The sequence below is a fragment of the Mustela erminea genome, chromosome X (genome assembly GCF_009829155.1).
Source record: "Mustela erminea isolate mMusErm1 chromosome X, mMusErm1.Pri, whole genome shotgun sequence".
Classification (NCBI taxonomy): Eukaryota; Metazoa; Chordata; class Mammalia; order Carnivora; family Mustelidae; genus Mustela; species Mustela erminea.
The window spans coordinates 17,407,887-17,425,801 of NC_045635.1; the positions used below are offsets into that span (position 1 = coordinate 17,407,887).

The 17,915-nt window shown below is 41.3% G+C and overlaps 1 pseudogene; it reads left to right on the plus strand.

Annotated features, from left to right (window-relative positions):
- The first annotated feature begins 2,507 nt into the window (after positions 1-2,507).
- LOC116583510 lies at positions 2,508-4,145 on the plus strand (annotated as a pseudogene).
- Positions 4,146-17,915: the final 13,770 nt, after the last annotated feature.

The following is a 17,915-nucleotide window of genomic DNA, read 5'->3' on the forward strand; positions in this document are numbered from 1 at the left end:
TCTGCCCCTCCCCCCACTCACGTGAGAGTGTACATAGCCCCCCATAAATAAATCTTTAAAAATTATTTTTGCCTTCTAACAGAAAGTAAATAAACTTTAAGAAAAGGGTTGGGTGGCACCTGGCTGGCTTACTCAGAAGAACACGTGGCTCTTGATCTCAGGGTTGTGAGTTTGAGCCCCATGTTGGGCATAGAGATTAACAATAAAAAGAATAAAATTTAAAAATAAAAAAAAATTATAAAAAAGGTGCTCGCCTTATTTTATCTAGCACTTCTTTTTTTTTAAGATTTTATTTATTTATTTGACAGAGAGAGATCACAAGTAGGCAGAGAGGCATGCAGAGAGAGAGAGGAAGAAGCAGGCTCCCTGCTGAGCAGAGGGCCTGATGCGGGACTCGATCCCAGGGCCCTGAGATCATGACCTGAGCTGAAGGCAGCGGTTTAACCCACTGAGCCACCCAGGCACCCTTATCTAGCACTTCTAGGTATTCTGTGGCGGAAGGGCTTTCTGTTTACCCAAACTGCCACGTGGCACAAAATGGAGGTCTTACAGTAGGAGCCTAAAGAACATGTAAACACGAACATGTCCATCCTCCAGCCTCAGACTGTCTCAGCCTTGCATCCAGCCTTGCATCCACAATGGACCAGGGCCATTGTGATTCTGTGATTCTGATGTGAGTCTCCACTTAAAAACCACTGGAACAGAAAATAACAAGACTGGATCATTACAGCATGCAAGGAGACTGTTTATATTTTGCTGGAGAATAATCTTTGTCTATTTTTCCAAAGAAATGAAACCTTTATTGGCATCTACAAAGATAAAATGCTTTTGCTACAGATGATTGCCTTTTGATGGTTAGTTCTTTTTATAGCTAATTGGATGCAGAAGAATTTGTTGAAATTATGTATTATTATATAGTAGACAATTCCATTTTCTGAAAGGTAAGAAAAAATAGATGTTTGCATCATGTTTCCTGCATGAAAACTTTTCTTGGCCAAAATTTTGCTGAGCTCTGAAAACAGTTTAAATTTTTTGCATCATTTCCTTTGGCCTGTCAGTATGCCAAAAGCCGGTATCAGAGGTTTTGACCTTTGGCAATTTTGTAGCTGAATAGATAATAATTCAGCAATTTTTAATTGTGCCACTGATAAGATAACTGAATAAGTAAATGAAAATTTCCAAGTGCCAAGTACAGATATCCAGTTTGCAGTTCTCACCAACACCTATTGAATCCAAGTGGTAAAAATGTCCATTGTGAATACTGTACATAATACTGTACAGAATTTGTCCAGAAGACACAAGGTAAATTTTTCAAGTCAGAAATTATTGTTGACAATCGGAATTATTGTTGACACAATATATGCTGTGTGTGAAAGTGATAAAAATTGAAATTTTAAAAATTAGCTTTCTGCAAATTTCGTAGTTATCAAAAAATATTAGAAAATAGATGGAGGGGTACCTGGCTGGGTCCATCGGTGGAACATACGACTCTTAATCTCAGGGTTGTGGATTCAAACCCCATGTTGGGTATAGAGATTACTTTAAAAAATTAAAATTTTTAACGGAAAGAAATGGAGAAATTTCTTCTGTTGTTTTGACAATCCTCATTATATTATCTAAGCAGTGTCTCCTTGCCCCATTTTGAACCAGGCAAAAATCCATATTCCATATACCGTAAGTTATTTTTTTAAAGATTTTATTTTGGGGGTATCTGGGTGGCTCAGTAGGTTAAGTGGCTGCCTTCAGCTCAGGTCATGATCTCAGGGTCTGGGATAAGCCCTGCATCAGGATCTCTGCTCAGCAGAGAGCCTGCTTCTCCCTCTCCCTCGCCCTCTGCCCCTCCCCCGGCCCCACACCATACTCCCTACTCGTGCTCTCTCTCGCTCTCTCTCTCAAATAAATAAAATCTTTTAAAAAAAGATTTTTAAGTAATCTGTACACCCAATGTTGGGCTAAAACTCACAACAATGAGATCAAGAGTCCCATGATCTTCTGACTGAGCCAGCCAGGCACCCCCATGATAAGTTTTATAGGAGGTGTCTCATTTATTCCTTGCAAGAACCCCTGCTCATATTATCCACATTTTACAAATGAGAAATGAAGTAATGTACGAGACTGCACAACTGATAGGTGGTAGAGTTTTGATTTGAACATAGAGCTTGTATATTTAAGAAAACTGCAATGAGCCATGCTGGGGTGGCTCAGTCGGTTGAGCATCTGCCTTCGGTCCAGGTCATGATCTCAGGTTTCTGCGATCGAGCCCCACATCAGGCTCCCTATTCAGTGGGGAGTCTGTTTCTCCCTCTGACTGCTGCTCTCCCTGCTTGTGCTCTCTCTTTCTGACAAATAAATAAATAAATAAAATCTCAAAATAAAATATTAAAAAAAGGAAACTGCACTGGCTCTTACATTTAAAAAATTAAAAAGTCCCCACATAGAAGCAGCTTCTTATGTCCTTCTCGAACCTCTCTCAGGTTTGCCTACTCGCCTCCACTCTAGCCTCCACCATGTCCATCAGGGTGACCCAGAAGTCCTACAAGGTGTCCACTTGCAGCCCCTGGAGCCTTCAACAGTCACAAGTACACAAGTGCACCTGGCAACCACATCAGCTCTTCAGCCTTGTCCCATGTGGGCTGGGCACTGGCGTGAGGATGGTCCGGAGCCACCGTGTGGCCAGGGGTGTGAGGGGCCTCACTGCTAGCTCAGTGCCTGCTGAGTCCCCTTAAGCTGGAGGTGGACCTCAGCATCTAGGCTGGATGGACCCGATCTAAGCTGGTGGACCCCAGGAGAAGGAGCAGTTGGAAACCCTTGACAAGTTTGCCTCCTTCATCAACAAGGTATGGCACCTGGAGCAGCAGAACAAAATTCTAGAGACCAAGTGGAGCCTCGTGCAGCAGCAGTGAACAGCTTGGAGCAACAATGACCACATGCTTGAGAGCTATCACGACAACCTTTGGTGGCAGCTAGACCCCCTGGGCCAGGAGAAGCTGACGCTGGAAGTGGAACTTGGCAACATGCAGGGACTGGTGGAGGATTCAAAAATAAGTAGGAGGAGGAGATCAAAGAGCATGCAGACATGGAGTATGAATGTGTCCTAATCAAGCAGGAGGTGGATGAAACTTACATGAACAAGGTAGAGCTGCAGTCTCACCTCAAAGGACGGACCAACAAGATCAGCTTCTTTTTTTTTTTAAGATTTTATTTATTTATCAGACAGAGGGAGGGGGAGAGAGCAAGCAAGCACAGGCAGACAGAATGGCAGGCAGAGGCAGAGGGAGAAGCAGGCTCCCTGCCGAGCAAGGAGCCCGATGTGGGACTCGATCTCAGGACGCTGGGATCATGACCTGAGCCGAAGGCAGCTGCTTAACCAACTGAGCCACCCAGGCGTCCCAAGATCAGCTTCTTAAGGCAGCTGTATGAAGAGGTCAGTGAGACACCGACTCAGATCTCAGACACATTCGTGGTTCTGACCGTAGACAACAGCTCCTCCATGGATCTGGACAGCCTCATTGCCAAGGTCAAGGTCCAGTACAGGGACATCACCAACCATAGCCAGGCTGAGGCTGACACCATGTACTAGATCAAGTACAAGGAGCTGTGGATATTGACTGGAAAGCACGGGGATGGCTGCTGTCACACGAAGATGGAGATTTCCGAGATGAACAACAACATCGGCCAACTCCAGGCTGAGATGGAGGGCCTCCAAGGCCAGAGGGCTTCCCCAGAGACCACCACCACTGCTGCAGAGCAGTGTGGGGAGCTGGTTCTTAAGGATGCCAATGCCAAGCTGGCCGAGCTGGAGGCCACCCTGCAGTGAGCCAAGCAGGACATGGCATGGCAATTGCATGAGTAAGAGGAATTCGTGAACGTCAAGCTGGCCCTGGACATCCAGATCACCACTTACTGCAGCTGCTGGAGGGCAAGGAGAGCCAGCTGGAGTCTGGGATGCAGGAGGTGACTCAGGTGGACTCAGCCTACAGTGGCCTCATGAGCCCTGGCCTCAGCTACAGCCTAAGCTCCTTCCAGTCCAGCTTCAGCTGAGGGAAGGCTCCAGTTCCTTCAGCCAAGTCAGCTTCTCCAAGACCATGGTTGTGAAGCTGGTGTGCACAGTACCTGATGTGCAGTCCAGTGAACAGCCACTGTGATCCCTTCCAGCTCTCTGCTTCTGAGGCTTCCATAGAGCCTTTGGGGGAAGGAGCTGTGCAAGGTTACATCAGGAACAAGAAACATACCTGAGGCTCAGCCTCAGACCTCAGCCTACCCTTGGAGGCATCTACTGCCTTGGGTACCCCCTCTTGCCCATGCCCCCAACCAAAAGCCAATTCGAGTGTCTTTTTCCAAATAAAGCCATCTGAGGCTCAAAATTTTAAAAATTTTAAAATAAAGAAATAAACTAAAAAGCAGAAACACACAAAGAGGAAACCTACTTAAAGAATAACCTAGGATCGGGACGCCTGAGTGGCTCAGTGGGTTGAAGCCTCTGCCTTCGGCTCAGGTCGTGATCTCAGGGTCCTGGGATGGAGACCCGCGTCGGGCTTTTTGCTCAGCGGGGGGCCTGCTTCCCTTCCTCTCTCTGCCTGCCTCTCTGCCTACTTGTGATCTCTCTCTGTCAAATAAATAAAAATAAAATATAAAAAAAAGAACAACCTAGGATCATAATGTTTAATATAAAGTTTCATTGACTAGACCCCTCCAAATATATCCTAAATCCAACAAGCTGTCACTTCCACTGCCTCTCACTGGGACATCACAATCAGGGACCTCAGTGGCTCGCACAGCACAGTGTGCTCTTGGGATCAGCAGTATGGACATCACCTGGAAACTGATTAGAAATACAGATTATTGGGGCACCTGGGTGGCTCAGATGGTTGGGTGTCTGCCTTCGGCTTGGGTCATGATTTCCAGGTTCTGGGATTGAGCCCCATGTTGGGCTCCCATCTCAGTAAGGAGTCTGCTTCTCCCTTTCCCTCTGCCTCTCCTCCTTCTTGTGCTCTCTCTCTCTCTCATGAATAAATAAAATCTTTTGTTTAAAATGCAGATTCTCCACCCCTTCTGCCACCCCACACCTGATTACTCAGAAACTCTGGGGGGTGGGAGTGGTGAGCTGTGGTTTAATGAGCTGTCCGGGGGCTCTGATGCACATGCGAGTTTAACAACTGGCCTGACAGAAAGATGCATTATCCCCTCTTCTGACATTATCTCCTCTTAGCCAGTCCTTACTGAACCATCTGTCTTTTAAGAGCCATTCTTCTATCTTCTATCTTTATAGAATAAAATTTCACCTTCAAGACCACAATGATCTTCATCAGTTCTTCTCAGATATATGCTTACTTCAACAGCTCAACTGGATCTGCACAAACCCAAAACCTCAGGTCTCCCATGACCCAGATAATTTTCAAGGCTTCATGTATCTGCCTACACACAGAATTCTTTACACTCAAGCATGGAGTGACTGGGTGACTCAGCTGGTTGAGTGTCCAGCTCTTTTTTTTTTTTTTTCCAACTCTTAATTTTAGCTCAAGTCATGATCTCAGGGTCGTGGGATCCAGTCCCACATCAGGCTCCATGCTTAGGATTCTCTCCCTCTCCCTCTTCCTCTGTGCCTCCCCACCCCTGCTGGTCTCTCCCTCTCTCTAAATAAAAAAAATAAATAAAATGAATAAATAAAAATAAGAAATAAATAAAAAAGAATTCTTTATACAGAAACAGAGTTTAACAACAAAAATAGTTAAAAAGGACTTCTAATCTCTGCTTGTGCCCCTCAAAAGAACACTAACGGTGACTAAAATTAAAGAGCTGAAAATATCAAGTCCTTATATGTCAATAATATCACAACGCAGCTGGACAAAAATATTTAAATATCAAGTCCAGGCAAGGACATGGAACAACCAGAACTCTCTCACGTTGTTGGTGGGAATGTACATTGGTACATCCCCTTTGGAAAAATATTTAACAACAAATACTAAGATATAAATATATCCATTCTATGACCCAGTTATTCCACATCTGGTTATATACCTAACATAAATGAGTGATTATGTCTACAAGACATAATCTACAAGTGATTATGTCTACACACACACACACACACATACATATATACATTATGTATACATACACACACACACACACAAACAAGAATGTTCATAGCATTTATAATAGACAAACTCTGGAAATATCCAGATGTCTGTCAAGTAGACAGAAGATAATTAATTTGTGAAATACTACAAAGAACCTGTTTCTAACTTTAAAAAAATAAAGGTAACTTTTGCTATCTACCAACAGTATTGATATCTTTTTCTTTAAAGAATTTATTTATTTATTTGACAGAGAGATCACAAGTAGGCAGAGAGAGGGGGAAGCAGGCTCCCCACTGAGCAGAGAGCCTGATGTGGGGCTCGATCCCAGGACCTCAGGATCATTACCTGAGCCACCTAGGCACTCCAACAGTACTGATGTCTTACAGACGTAATGTTGAGTGAAAGCAAACAGACACAAGAGAGTATATACGGTATGATTCCATTTTTAGGAAGTTGAGAAAATAGACAAAAACTAATCTATGGTGATAGAAACTAGAAGAGTGATTACTTCTTAGGGAGCAGACTGGGAAGGGGATGAGGAAGGCATGTGGGATGCTGGTATGTTCTTTATCTTGATCTTGGTGGTGGTTACACAGGTGTAGACATATGTAAAAATTCATCAAGCTCAATCCTTAAGATTGAGCTTAATCCCAGGTTTGACTTGGCTTTTCACTAAATCTTTCCCTCTTGCTCACCACCTCTCAGGTCCAGCTTCTCCTAGGTCCATATTATTCTTCCAGTTCTGCATCCTGAAAGGTCTCCAGTAGGATGGCAAAGACAAAATTCTCTTTACCAGACAGTTATGGGGAGAGAGGTAGAGAATCCTCAGCCAGTAATGTATCATATCTTCTCATACACTCAGCTATGAAGTTAATTAAAAGGTACCACTGAGTAATTATTTCTTTTTAATGATAATGGGTACCCGTACAGACAACAGACTCCTCGCTTAAAATGCGGTAAGCTTTGATCTCGCTCTTAGCAATATCTACTAGCCCATACCAGGACCTCCATGCCTCATGGGGTTTTTTTGGCTGAAGGTTATAAAGGTAAAACTGGGAAACAGCAGGACTTCTGTAGAAGGGCAGAAAAGCCAAATTGCAATTTCCTAAAATAGGAATATTGGCAGCACATGTCAACTTTAAAAGGAACTGGTCATTGGCACAGAGCACAGAAATAATCAATAGCACTTGCCTGGTATAAGTCCCCAATGTTAAATTTATAGTCTTTGACCCTTTTTCCCTCAACCTAGGGCCTGAGAATAGCTGGGGTTCGGCAGATATATTCTTAAAGATCTGCAGTAACTTACCCCTTTAAAAGAAGTCCATAGGGGGTTAGCAGGGGCTGGGAGGAGGAAGGAATAGAAAGTTATTATTTAATGGGTTCAGAATTTCTCTTTGGGATGATGAAAAAGTTCTGGAAGTAGTGATGATGATTATATACCATTGTGACTGTACTTAACGCCACTTTGAAATGGCTGAAACTGTAATTTTTATGTTTTGTATATTTTACCACTATTTAAAAAAAAAAAACAGGTCTGCAGAGACTTCCATTTCCAGTAATATAGCATGTTAGCTATCCTGGAAAACTTCCTAGGACAAAAATGCATAAAATATTAGAAAAGTATTTTAAATATTTCATAAATGCATGGTTGAGGTAGTGGAAAGTAAGGGAAATCCTCAAAGGTTTTGGGTTTTTTTTTAAGATTTTTTACTTATTTATTTGAGGCAGAGAGAGAGAGAGCACACACATGGGGAAAGGCAGAGGGAGAGGGAGAAGCAGAGTCCCCGCCAAGCAGGAAGCCCATGTGGGGCTCGATCCCACGACCCTGAGATCATGACCTGAGCCGTGAAGGCAGACACTCAACCGACTGAGCCACCCATGCACCCTTAAAAGATTTTTTTTTTTAAATTCAGGATGAGAAAACATGAATTCAGAGAGGGGAGTAAGCTTTAAAACCAGTGGCCGCCCTGATGTCATCTGCTGACCTTAGCTATTTGAATGTGTCCTCAGTAGGAACAGAAGGTGTAGAAACTGGACCCTTGGTGAGGGAATAGAGCAGACCAACCATCCCCAGAGTGTGACATTAAAGAAGAAACTCGCCCCTCCTGGCCTTGGCTATAGATGGAAGGGGGCGGGGGGAAATGTCTCCCTTGAAATTTTCTGATTACAAACTAGCCTCCAACAGCTTTGGAGCCTGCAAGTCTCTGTAACTCCTATTGATCCCAAATGAGGCTTCTTTTCAAATAACATCTTTCTTTTAGATGTGAAAAAAAAACCATAATAGATAAACTTTTCAGGTAGAATTCACTTAATTCGTTCACCTGTTCTCCATATGACGTATTTTCCAGACCTCTCACCCCACTAACAGTCTTTCTTTGGGTACTTTCTGGTTTGTTCCAGTATCCTCTTCAGGAATGATGGCCACAAGGGGAAATAATAACATGGATTTGGCTCAACCTGAACGGAGTGGAATAGGACTGTTACTGCTGGTGATTGGTGTGATACTTATCTACTACTTGATAACAAATTACACCAAAACTGAGTCCTCACCATTCTGTGGGTCAGGAATCTGGGCACAGCTTAGCTGGGTCCCCTGGCTCAGGGTCTCTCACAAGGTGACAGTCGAGTTGTCATCTGGGCTGCAGTCATCTCAAGGTTCCGTCCGGGAAAGATCTGCTGCCAGCCCTGCTCATGAGGTTGTTGGTCTGAAGGCTTCAGTTTCTCACTAGGCGTTAGGCTGAGGCTGCACTCAGTTCCTTGCCTCTTGACAGGACAGCTTAGGAATAGTAACTTGTCTCATCAGAGTGAGCGAGTGAGAAGAGCGAGAAAGAGAGAGAGAGAATAAGGAAGACAGAAAGCACGGTCTTTTTTTTTTTTTTTAAAGATTTATTTATTTATTTATTTGACAGAGAGAGATTACAAGTAGGCCGAGAGGCAGGCAGAGAGAGGGAGGGAAAAGCAGGCTCCCCGCTGAGCCGAGAGCCCATGCGGGGCTCGATCCCAGGACCCTGGGATCATGACCCGAGCGGAAGGCAGAGGCTTTAACCCACTGAGCCACCCAGGTGCCCCAGAAGGCACAGTCTTTTATAACATAATCATGGAAGTCACACCCCATCATTTTGGCAGTATTGTATTTGTTAGAACCACGTCACTAGGTCTAGTCCACACACAAAGCAAGGGGATTACACGAGGCATAATCACCAAGAGGCAATGATCATTGGGAGCCATTTCAGAAGCAGCTTATCACAACTGGACTCCACACCTCTAATCCATCTCACTGAGACCTAAAAAATTGATGATTTAGATTTAAGTGACCCCTCAGGTTAGTGGGGTCTTTAGGTACTTTAGTAAATGTTACTCCTCTCTGGAGGAACTTACCTTAAGCTCAGGCATTAATTACTTCTACCAGATAGAATTCCAACAAACATGAGTTTGCAATAAAAAGGTAAAAAAACACACATTATCATGAGCAATAATTAGCAGAAACAAAGGATCAGAACAGCCAATATTATAGATACTGGAATCACCAGATACACAGTATATAATGAGTATGTTTAATATGTAAAATTGAAAACATGACTAAGGAACAAGAGAAAGTAAAAAAAAAAGCAGCAAATCAGATTTGAAACAAAACCAAATGTAATTTCTAGATATTAAAAATTAAATAATTAAAATTGGAAAATCAACAGACTGGTCAGAACAGCAAATAAACACAGCCAAAGTAAGAAATAATGAACTGAAAGATGGATTTCAAGAAACTACCCAGCATGCAGCATGATAAAGACATGGAAAATATTAAAGAGAGGGGAAAAAGACATGGAGGATAAAGAAACTATTATATCTAATCGGACTTCCAAATGAAAGGGGTTAAAAGAATATTCAAAGTGAGAATGGCTAAGAATTTGCCACATTTGATGAAGATGACAAATCCTAAAATTCAGCAAGCTGAATAGTGCCGGATACTCACCTAGCTTTCCGCTCCACATTGATCCTTCTGTCCCCAGCAAGGGAGCCCTGGGGTTGGATGTCTGCAAAATGCTGTCCTAGGCTCCTTTAGCAGATACCTTCCTCCTGGATTCCACCAATAAGGGGCATTGGTACCTAATCATAAGTAGAAAGAGGGTAATAGTAGGAGTTCTTCTCTCACACCTGCTCTCTTATTTTTTCTCCTTCTGGCCACAAGCCCTTGGGCACAACATCTCCTCCAATCATCCAGCCCAACAATTCCTGGGATGGTGGCCCCCCTCTCCTCGCCTCCAAGGTTCTGGTAGCATAACCTCCTCCCTTTGGTGCCTTGAGCCCTAGAGATGTAATAGCTGCTTTATGCTTTCCAATCTCCCAGCTACCTCACCTTTGTTCCTCTTTCAACCTTCCAATATATGTGTAGCCAATTCCCTTATAAAATCCTGTTTTGAAGTACCTAGCATGGTTGCCATTTTCCTGCCTGGACCCTGACCCATATCCCAACAAACTCCAAGCAAGTTAAATAAAAAGAAATGCACATCTAAACAGGCCGAAGAGGAACACCATAAAGAAGACGCATTACCTAAAACAAGAGACAATTAAACTGACAACAGACTTTTTGACAGCAGCTAGAAGCCAGAAAATAAGTAACATTCTCAAAATGTTGCATGAAAATAACTTTCAACCTAGTATTATATGCCTTATGAAACTATCATCTAAAATAAGAGGGAAATCAAGATATTTTCAGACAAGCAGGAAGAGATTATTTTAGAGCCTGCTGGATTAGATAACAGGGATGCGCTGGAGTTTTGTTTAAACCTTAGAACTTAGTATTTGTGATTTTGTTTCCCCCTGAGCCTTGTCTTAGAAGTCCAAATGGCTGCAGCAGAGCAAAATATACCACCCCAGAATATGCCTTTTTGGCATATTGATTATTTTATACTAGTTTGGTGGGGGGCTTTTTGGTGTGTTTTTTGTTTTCTTAAACAACTGACACAGAGGATGCTCTGAAAACAATACAAGTTACCCTTTGTAAGAAAGAAACATTTACAAGGGGAATCTCTCTGTGTAGGGGTGTCTCCCTCTGCACCAGAAGGAGGAGGAAGACTCTTAATCTCTAGAAACTCTTATCTGTGCAGAAGGCAACAATTTAAATCAGCTTAACAGCCTTACCCTTGTTCGTTGTGCTTTTCCTGGTCACCTCCCATAACTGGCTTCCCCCACCAACGTCTTTTGTTCTTAGCAGAAGGTATTTAAGATAGTAGCTTAGGCCATTTCAAAGAGTTACTCAGTTTTCCTGGGTCTCTCCCCTGTATACAGGATGTGTACATTGTATTAAGTTTCTGTTTGCTTTTCTCTTGTTAATCCTTTATTATGGTAGGTGAGTCTCAGCCGAGGAACTCAGAGGATAGAGGGAAAATTATTTTTCCTTCCTTATATGGCCAAATGCCTACTTCAACATAATTTCTGGAAACTCTGAAAATTTGCACAACCAGTGATCATATGACAGAGTAGATATCATCATATATAAGTAGTGAAACAATGTAAATAATATGAATAAGGTATGTCACTGAATGTACTGAAAATATTTTAATATTCTTTCAAACATACACACTTGCAGAGACTAAAATAACTTGAGGTGAAAAAAATTTTACGTGCAAAGTTTATTTATTTATGTATTTATTTAAAAGGTTTTATTTATTTGACAGAGAGAGAGTGAGAGAACACAAGCAGAGGAAGCAGAGAGACAGGGAGAAGCAGGCTCCCCACCGAGAAGGGAGCCCAAGCCTGATGGGGTTACGCGGTACTCAATCCCAGGACCCGAGGGATCCTACATGCTATTTTAAATCCATCATTTGATTAGCAAATGTATACCCATTACTGAAGAGTAAAATGCTATGATAATTATAATTTTTAAAACCATTAAGCATATGGGGCGCCTGGGTGGCTCAGTCGTTCAGCAGCTGCCTTCAGCTCAGGTCATGATCCCAGGGTCCTGGAATTGAGCCCTGCATCAGGCTCCCTGCTCAGCTGAGAGCCTGATTCTCCCTCTCCCACTGCTTGCCGCACTGCCTACTTGTGCTCTCTCTCTGTGTGTCAAATAAATAAATTAATTTTAAAAAAAACTATTAAGCTTATGTAGAGAACCAATTAAGAATATGAATTGCTTGGCCTTTGCTAGGTTATGATGTAGCAACAAATTCTAAAATAAAGAACTGTATTTAATTTTTTTCTTCACTTCCACTTAGGTTATAAGCCTTATAAGAAAAAAATCTCACTAAGGAATTATTCACATCTTGCAAGGGTAAATTAGCAACAAAATGTCAGTTTACCATGTCAAAATTTCACAAGCAGGAAAAATTCCCAAGTCCCCTTCTATAGCATCCTTGATATATATATATATCTCTTCAGTTTATACATGAAGAAAGTAAAGTAGAAGAAGAATAAAAGAAAATGCTAAAGCAAAATGAGATCTCAAAACCACATTTTATTCTCACGTGCAAATCTCTAAATAATAGACTTCTTGAGAAGGCTTTAAAAAGAGAAGTCCTAGGGAGCCTGGGGAGCTCAGTGGGTTTGGCCTCTGCCTTTGGCTCAGGTCATGATCTCAGGGTCCTGGGATCGAGCCCTACATCGGGGTCTCTGCTCAGCAGGGAGCCTGCATCCTCCTCTCTCTCTCTCTGCCTGCCTCTCTGCCTACTTGTGATCTCTCTCTCTGTCAAATAAACAAATAAAAAATCTTAAAAAAAAAAGAAGAGAAGTCCTTATAGTTCTATTAGGGAAGCTAAAAGTTAAAGAAAATCTTATCAACAATATTACTACAGATCATAGGTCAGCACGCTTTTTCTTTGAAAGGCCAGATAACATTTTAGGCATTGCCGGCCATTAGGTCACTGTCACAACTACTCAGCTCTACCGTGGTGCAAAGGTAGGTAACAGGCAAACAGAGATCATGGCTGTGTTCCAGTCATTTACACAACAGGCAGAGGGCTAGATCGGACCCTCAGGCCATAATTTGACATCTACTACATACGATGAACTATTTTCAATAGTCAAAGATGAAAGGGGGTTTTTTGGTATTTGCTGAAGCTATGAATGCTAGTTCTTAAGTTCCTTCTAGAAAATTTCTTGAATAGTGTTCTGTATGTGGAAAGGCTACAATATTGTTAAATGTGCTACTTTATCTAGGACATCAGACATTTGGATATGCAGAAACAATTACAGGTCATATTTAAGTCAGGTGATATGGTAGATTAGTAATGAATTCCACTCTGCTTCTGTTCAGTAGTTCTGACTGAAGATCTACTTGTAAGATGGAAAACCAGTTGTAAAATGTGTCACTATTATTAATAATAGAACTAACATGGTAAAGGCTAAGAGTGATTTAGGAATCATAAGTATACAATGTTTTTTTGATACACACTTCAGTACTATAATCAGAAAGCCATTATCTCTGTCTATAAGCAGAAGGATAGTGGACCATATCATCACACTTCCGTCAAAGACGAAGGTACATGATGTCCAAAGATTTGGAATTGCCTTGTCATATATTTAACAAGATGTCTAAACGTGTTTAGAAGCCATCTTGAACAAAACCAAAATTATGTGCTTTTTGGATGAAAACAATACATCTTACTAAAACTGCTTTCAGAGAAAGTACTTTGCTTGCTGGAACCTGATGAAGGAACCAAACTGGTATTTTCAGAGTACACGTACGTGTTGCATGATAGCTGCTAAAAAGATTCTCTTCTCACTCCACAAAGATGAAGACAATAATGTACACGAAGTGAAACTGAAATGCAGGTGGAAAAACCTAGATGATTGGTTTCCTGAAAGCAATTATCTTGCTCCGTTAGCACATTTTTAGAACCAAGGTTTATACGATCTTTTTAAAAAAGATTTTATTTATTTATTTGACACACAAGTAGGCAGAGAGGCAGACAGAGAGAGGGGGAAGCAGGCTCCCGGCTGAGCCGAGAGCCCTATGTAGGGCTCGATGCAGGGCTCGATCCCAGGACTCTGAGACCATGACCTGAGCTGAAGGCAGAGGCTTAACCCACTGAGCCACCCAGGCACCCCCAGGACTCTGAGACCATGACCTGAGCTGAAGGCAGAGGCTTAGCCCACTGAGCCACCCAGGCACCCCAAGGACAAACATTATCTACATGACTGTAAAGCAGCAGTTGAGGTCAAAAAGTCTATATACATTAGGAATGAAACATAAGTGAAGACAGCACTTTCAGAGGAGATTCAGAAAATATTTTCTTCAACTGGCACTAGAAACTTCCATTTGTGGGACTGCTTCAACCAAACTGTGCCATCTTCAGCAACCATACCAAGACTGGATTTAAAATGGAGAGAAGGGGCACCTGGGTGGCTCAGATGGTTAAGCCTCTGCCTTCAGCTCAGGTCATGATCTCAGGGTCCTGGGATTGATCCCCACATCGGGCTCTCTGCTCAGCAGGAAGCCTGCTTCCCCCTCTCTCTCTGCCTGCCTCTCTGTTTACTTGTGATCTCTGTCAAATAAATAAATTTTTTTAAAAAGATCTTTATTAAAAAAATGGAAAGGAGTCTTTACCTTAAGTCGGTTCCTTTTAAATGGAAAAGAAAGACTTAGTAATTGTGTGGCAGCATCAACACTAGCAATATCCCATAATCACAGCACTAACCAAACCTTTTGTGCCACCATATCCTCCCTAGGTGAGAGTGAACGGCTGTTTAGGCTGTAGATTACACTACTGTGTATTTCCAGGTGTTCTTCTCTCTTTCCAGGTGATGACACTCCATCTGCTCTTCTTTTTTAAGATTTTATTTACTTATTTGAGAGAGAGGGAGAGAGCATGAACAGGGGGAGGGAAGGGAGAAACAAACTCCCTGCTGAGCAGGAAGCCTGATGCGGGGCTCGATCTCCAGGACCCGGGGATCATGACCTGAGCGGAAGGCAGACGCTTAACTGACTGAGCCACCCAGACAACCTCTCCCTCAGCCCTTTTTGTTAAGTACAACTATTTGACCACTTTTGGCTAATGAAACATGAACAGAAGCAACATGTGCACTTTGGGGCCATAGCACTTTACTGCCAGTGGTATATACTCTAGTCTTTTCTTTCTCTGTCCCAGTAAATGCTGAACCTCATATTGAGCATAATAAAATGGTCAAGTGTCCATCAGCATGTCAAACAATGATGGATACAGAGAACAAAGAAAAAAATAATTCTTTGCTATTTTTAGCCCTTGGGATTTTTTAAAAGATTTTTTTACTTTAAATTTTAATTTACTTTAAAGATTTTTTAATTGGGAGCACCTTAAAAAAAGAAATATTTCTGCACAAAACATCAGACTTTAAAAATCTAAATACTAATATTCTTCATAATGAATTTGTAATAGTATTTTAAATTAATATCTAATGTTATATCTCAAGTTGATCTGGTATCTCAGAAGTTTATTGAATGATGTTGATATTCTGCTTCAGCCAAATATTGATTTTTAATAATGAAGCTATTTTACATTCAGCAAAAATACATATCTGATGCCCCCTCTAAAAATGATAAAATTGTATGAATAATTTTATATTAATAGAGGCTATGTGTCCTCTATTTAAAATAGTTGCCTGACAGGGGTGCCTGGTTGGCTCAGCCAATAGAACATGTGATCTTGGGGTCATGAGTTCAAGTCCCAAGTTGGGTGTAAAGCTTCCATTAATCAATTAATTAACTAATTACCGACAGAAACCTGAAGCGACTTGTAAACTAGGTCACAAATTTGTTTTTAGGAAAAATACTTTGATCTTCTGGGATTCAGGTATTTTTTTTTTGCTGCCATCTTGCATCCTCTATCTTGTCTCATCTGCTGCCACCAGCTGGCTTCCACCACTGATAAATTCCAGAAAACAGCAGGATTCAATTCAGTGTTTTGTTTTGGCTGCTGGGTCCCTGAACATCAAGTCAGCTGAATAAGTAAATTTTTAGGTTGGGAACAGAAAAACACAATCAACTCATTTCCTACATATTTAGGTAATCAGATAGCCACACAGTAGCTGGTACTTGTCCCAGCAAGGGGTCCAGACAAGGCTCCAGGCTAACAAAAAAAAAGATCTTAAGTTCATATTCTCTTCCCCAGGAAGAACAGTGTTAAAAACTGCAGTCATTATGTAAGAGTGAACAAAGACCAATTCAAACACAATAGCCTACCAACAGTGTTAGTGCAGTTTTAAGTTTTAATAACTTCAGAAGTACAAATTCCACAAACTTAAAACATCTTTTAAAAATAAAAATACTATGGCAGCTGGATGGCTCAGTTGGTTCAGTGTCTGTCTTGGGCTTCGGTCATGATCCCAGGGTCCGGGACCCAGCCAGGACTGAGCCCCAGGGTCCCCGCTCATGGGCTCATCGGGGAACCTGCTTCTCCCTCTGCCCTCTTGTGAACTCTCTCCCTCTCTCTCTCTCTCTCAAATGAATAAATAAAATCTTTTTTTAAAAAAGTAAAAAAATACCTAAATTTCTTTCATGCTTAGTCTTGAAAATTTTTAAACAGTAATGTATTTCAATTTTTTTCAACATTTATCTTCAGTTGAGACTAAAACACTTGAAATTTAAAATTATCCAAAATTCAGAACGTGAAATAAGTATAAAAGAAATTTATTTTTTTAAGGTTTTATTTATTTATTTGGCAGACAGAAATCACAAGTAGGCAGAGAGGCAAGCAGAGAGAGAGGGGGAGGCAGGCTTCCTGCTAAGCAGAAAGCCCGCTGCGGGGCTCGATCCCAGGACCTGAGATCATGACCTGAGCCAAAGGCAGAGGCTTTAACCCACTGAGCCACCCAGGTGCCCCAGTATAAAAGAAATTTAAATGAACTTTCAAGTGATGGCTTTTACAAGTTTGTAGCAACTATACTTCTGAAACTATCAAAACCTTAAAATACACTAAGACTGTTGGGGCACCTGTACATGGAAAACTGTGGGGTCACAGAGTGCTTGAATATAAACTTTTATAATTTATACCCAACTACATCCAAAATAAGTTGAAACATTTTATAACAACATATATGCACACATGTATGCAAGGAGATGTAAAACTGACTTATGAGGTCTCTTGGAGCTGGAGGGACATGGTGTTAAATTATTAAAACTTTAGGAAAAGGATGGGAGAATGAGGCAAATTAGTAGCAATATCTGTAATACAGCTTTCTGGTATTATACTGTCATTTTTCAAATTGGAAGCTGTTTATATATGAGGGTCTATTTTTATTAGGGATACTTGTTCTTAAAATAGTATTATGTTCCCTATATTAATATTGATACTATTATTGCTAATGATGCTTCTTTGGAAAAGTTGGCTTACAAAAATATGAACATTAAGAGAATGCAGAAAAACATTCCATAAATAAGGGTTTTCTTTCCCTTTAGAAGTCATTTAGTTTAGTGATTCTCAATCTCATCTACACAGTGGAATGATGTAAGGACCTTAAAAAATAGTGACTCGGGTCCCACTCTGAGCTTCTGATTCAATTAATCTAGGCTGCAAATGGACATAGGAAGTTTTAGAAGCCCCGCGATAATCCTACTGTATAGCCAAGGCTGAGAACCACTACTCCAGGTCAACACTTAATCAAATATAGGTCAGCATACAAATATGTGCAGATATTTGGAGCTCCAATTTTTAAACACATCCATTTTGTAATGGATGGGATTGCCAAAAGAACCTAACTTAATCAACAACATGGATGAATCTCAAAAATATTGTGTTGGTGGATGGACCTAGAGGGTATTATGCTCGTGAAATAAGAGAAAAACAAATATACAATTTCACTCATGTATGGAATTTAAGAAACAAAACAGAGGCTCACAGGAGAAGGGAGGGAAATATAAGATGA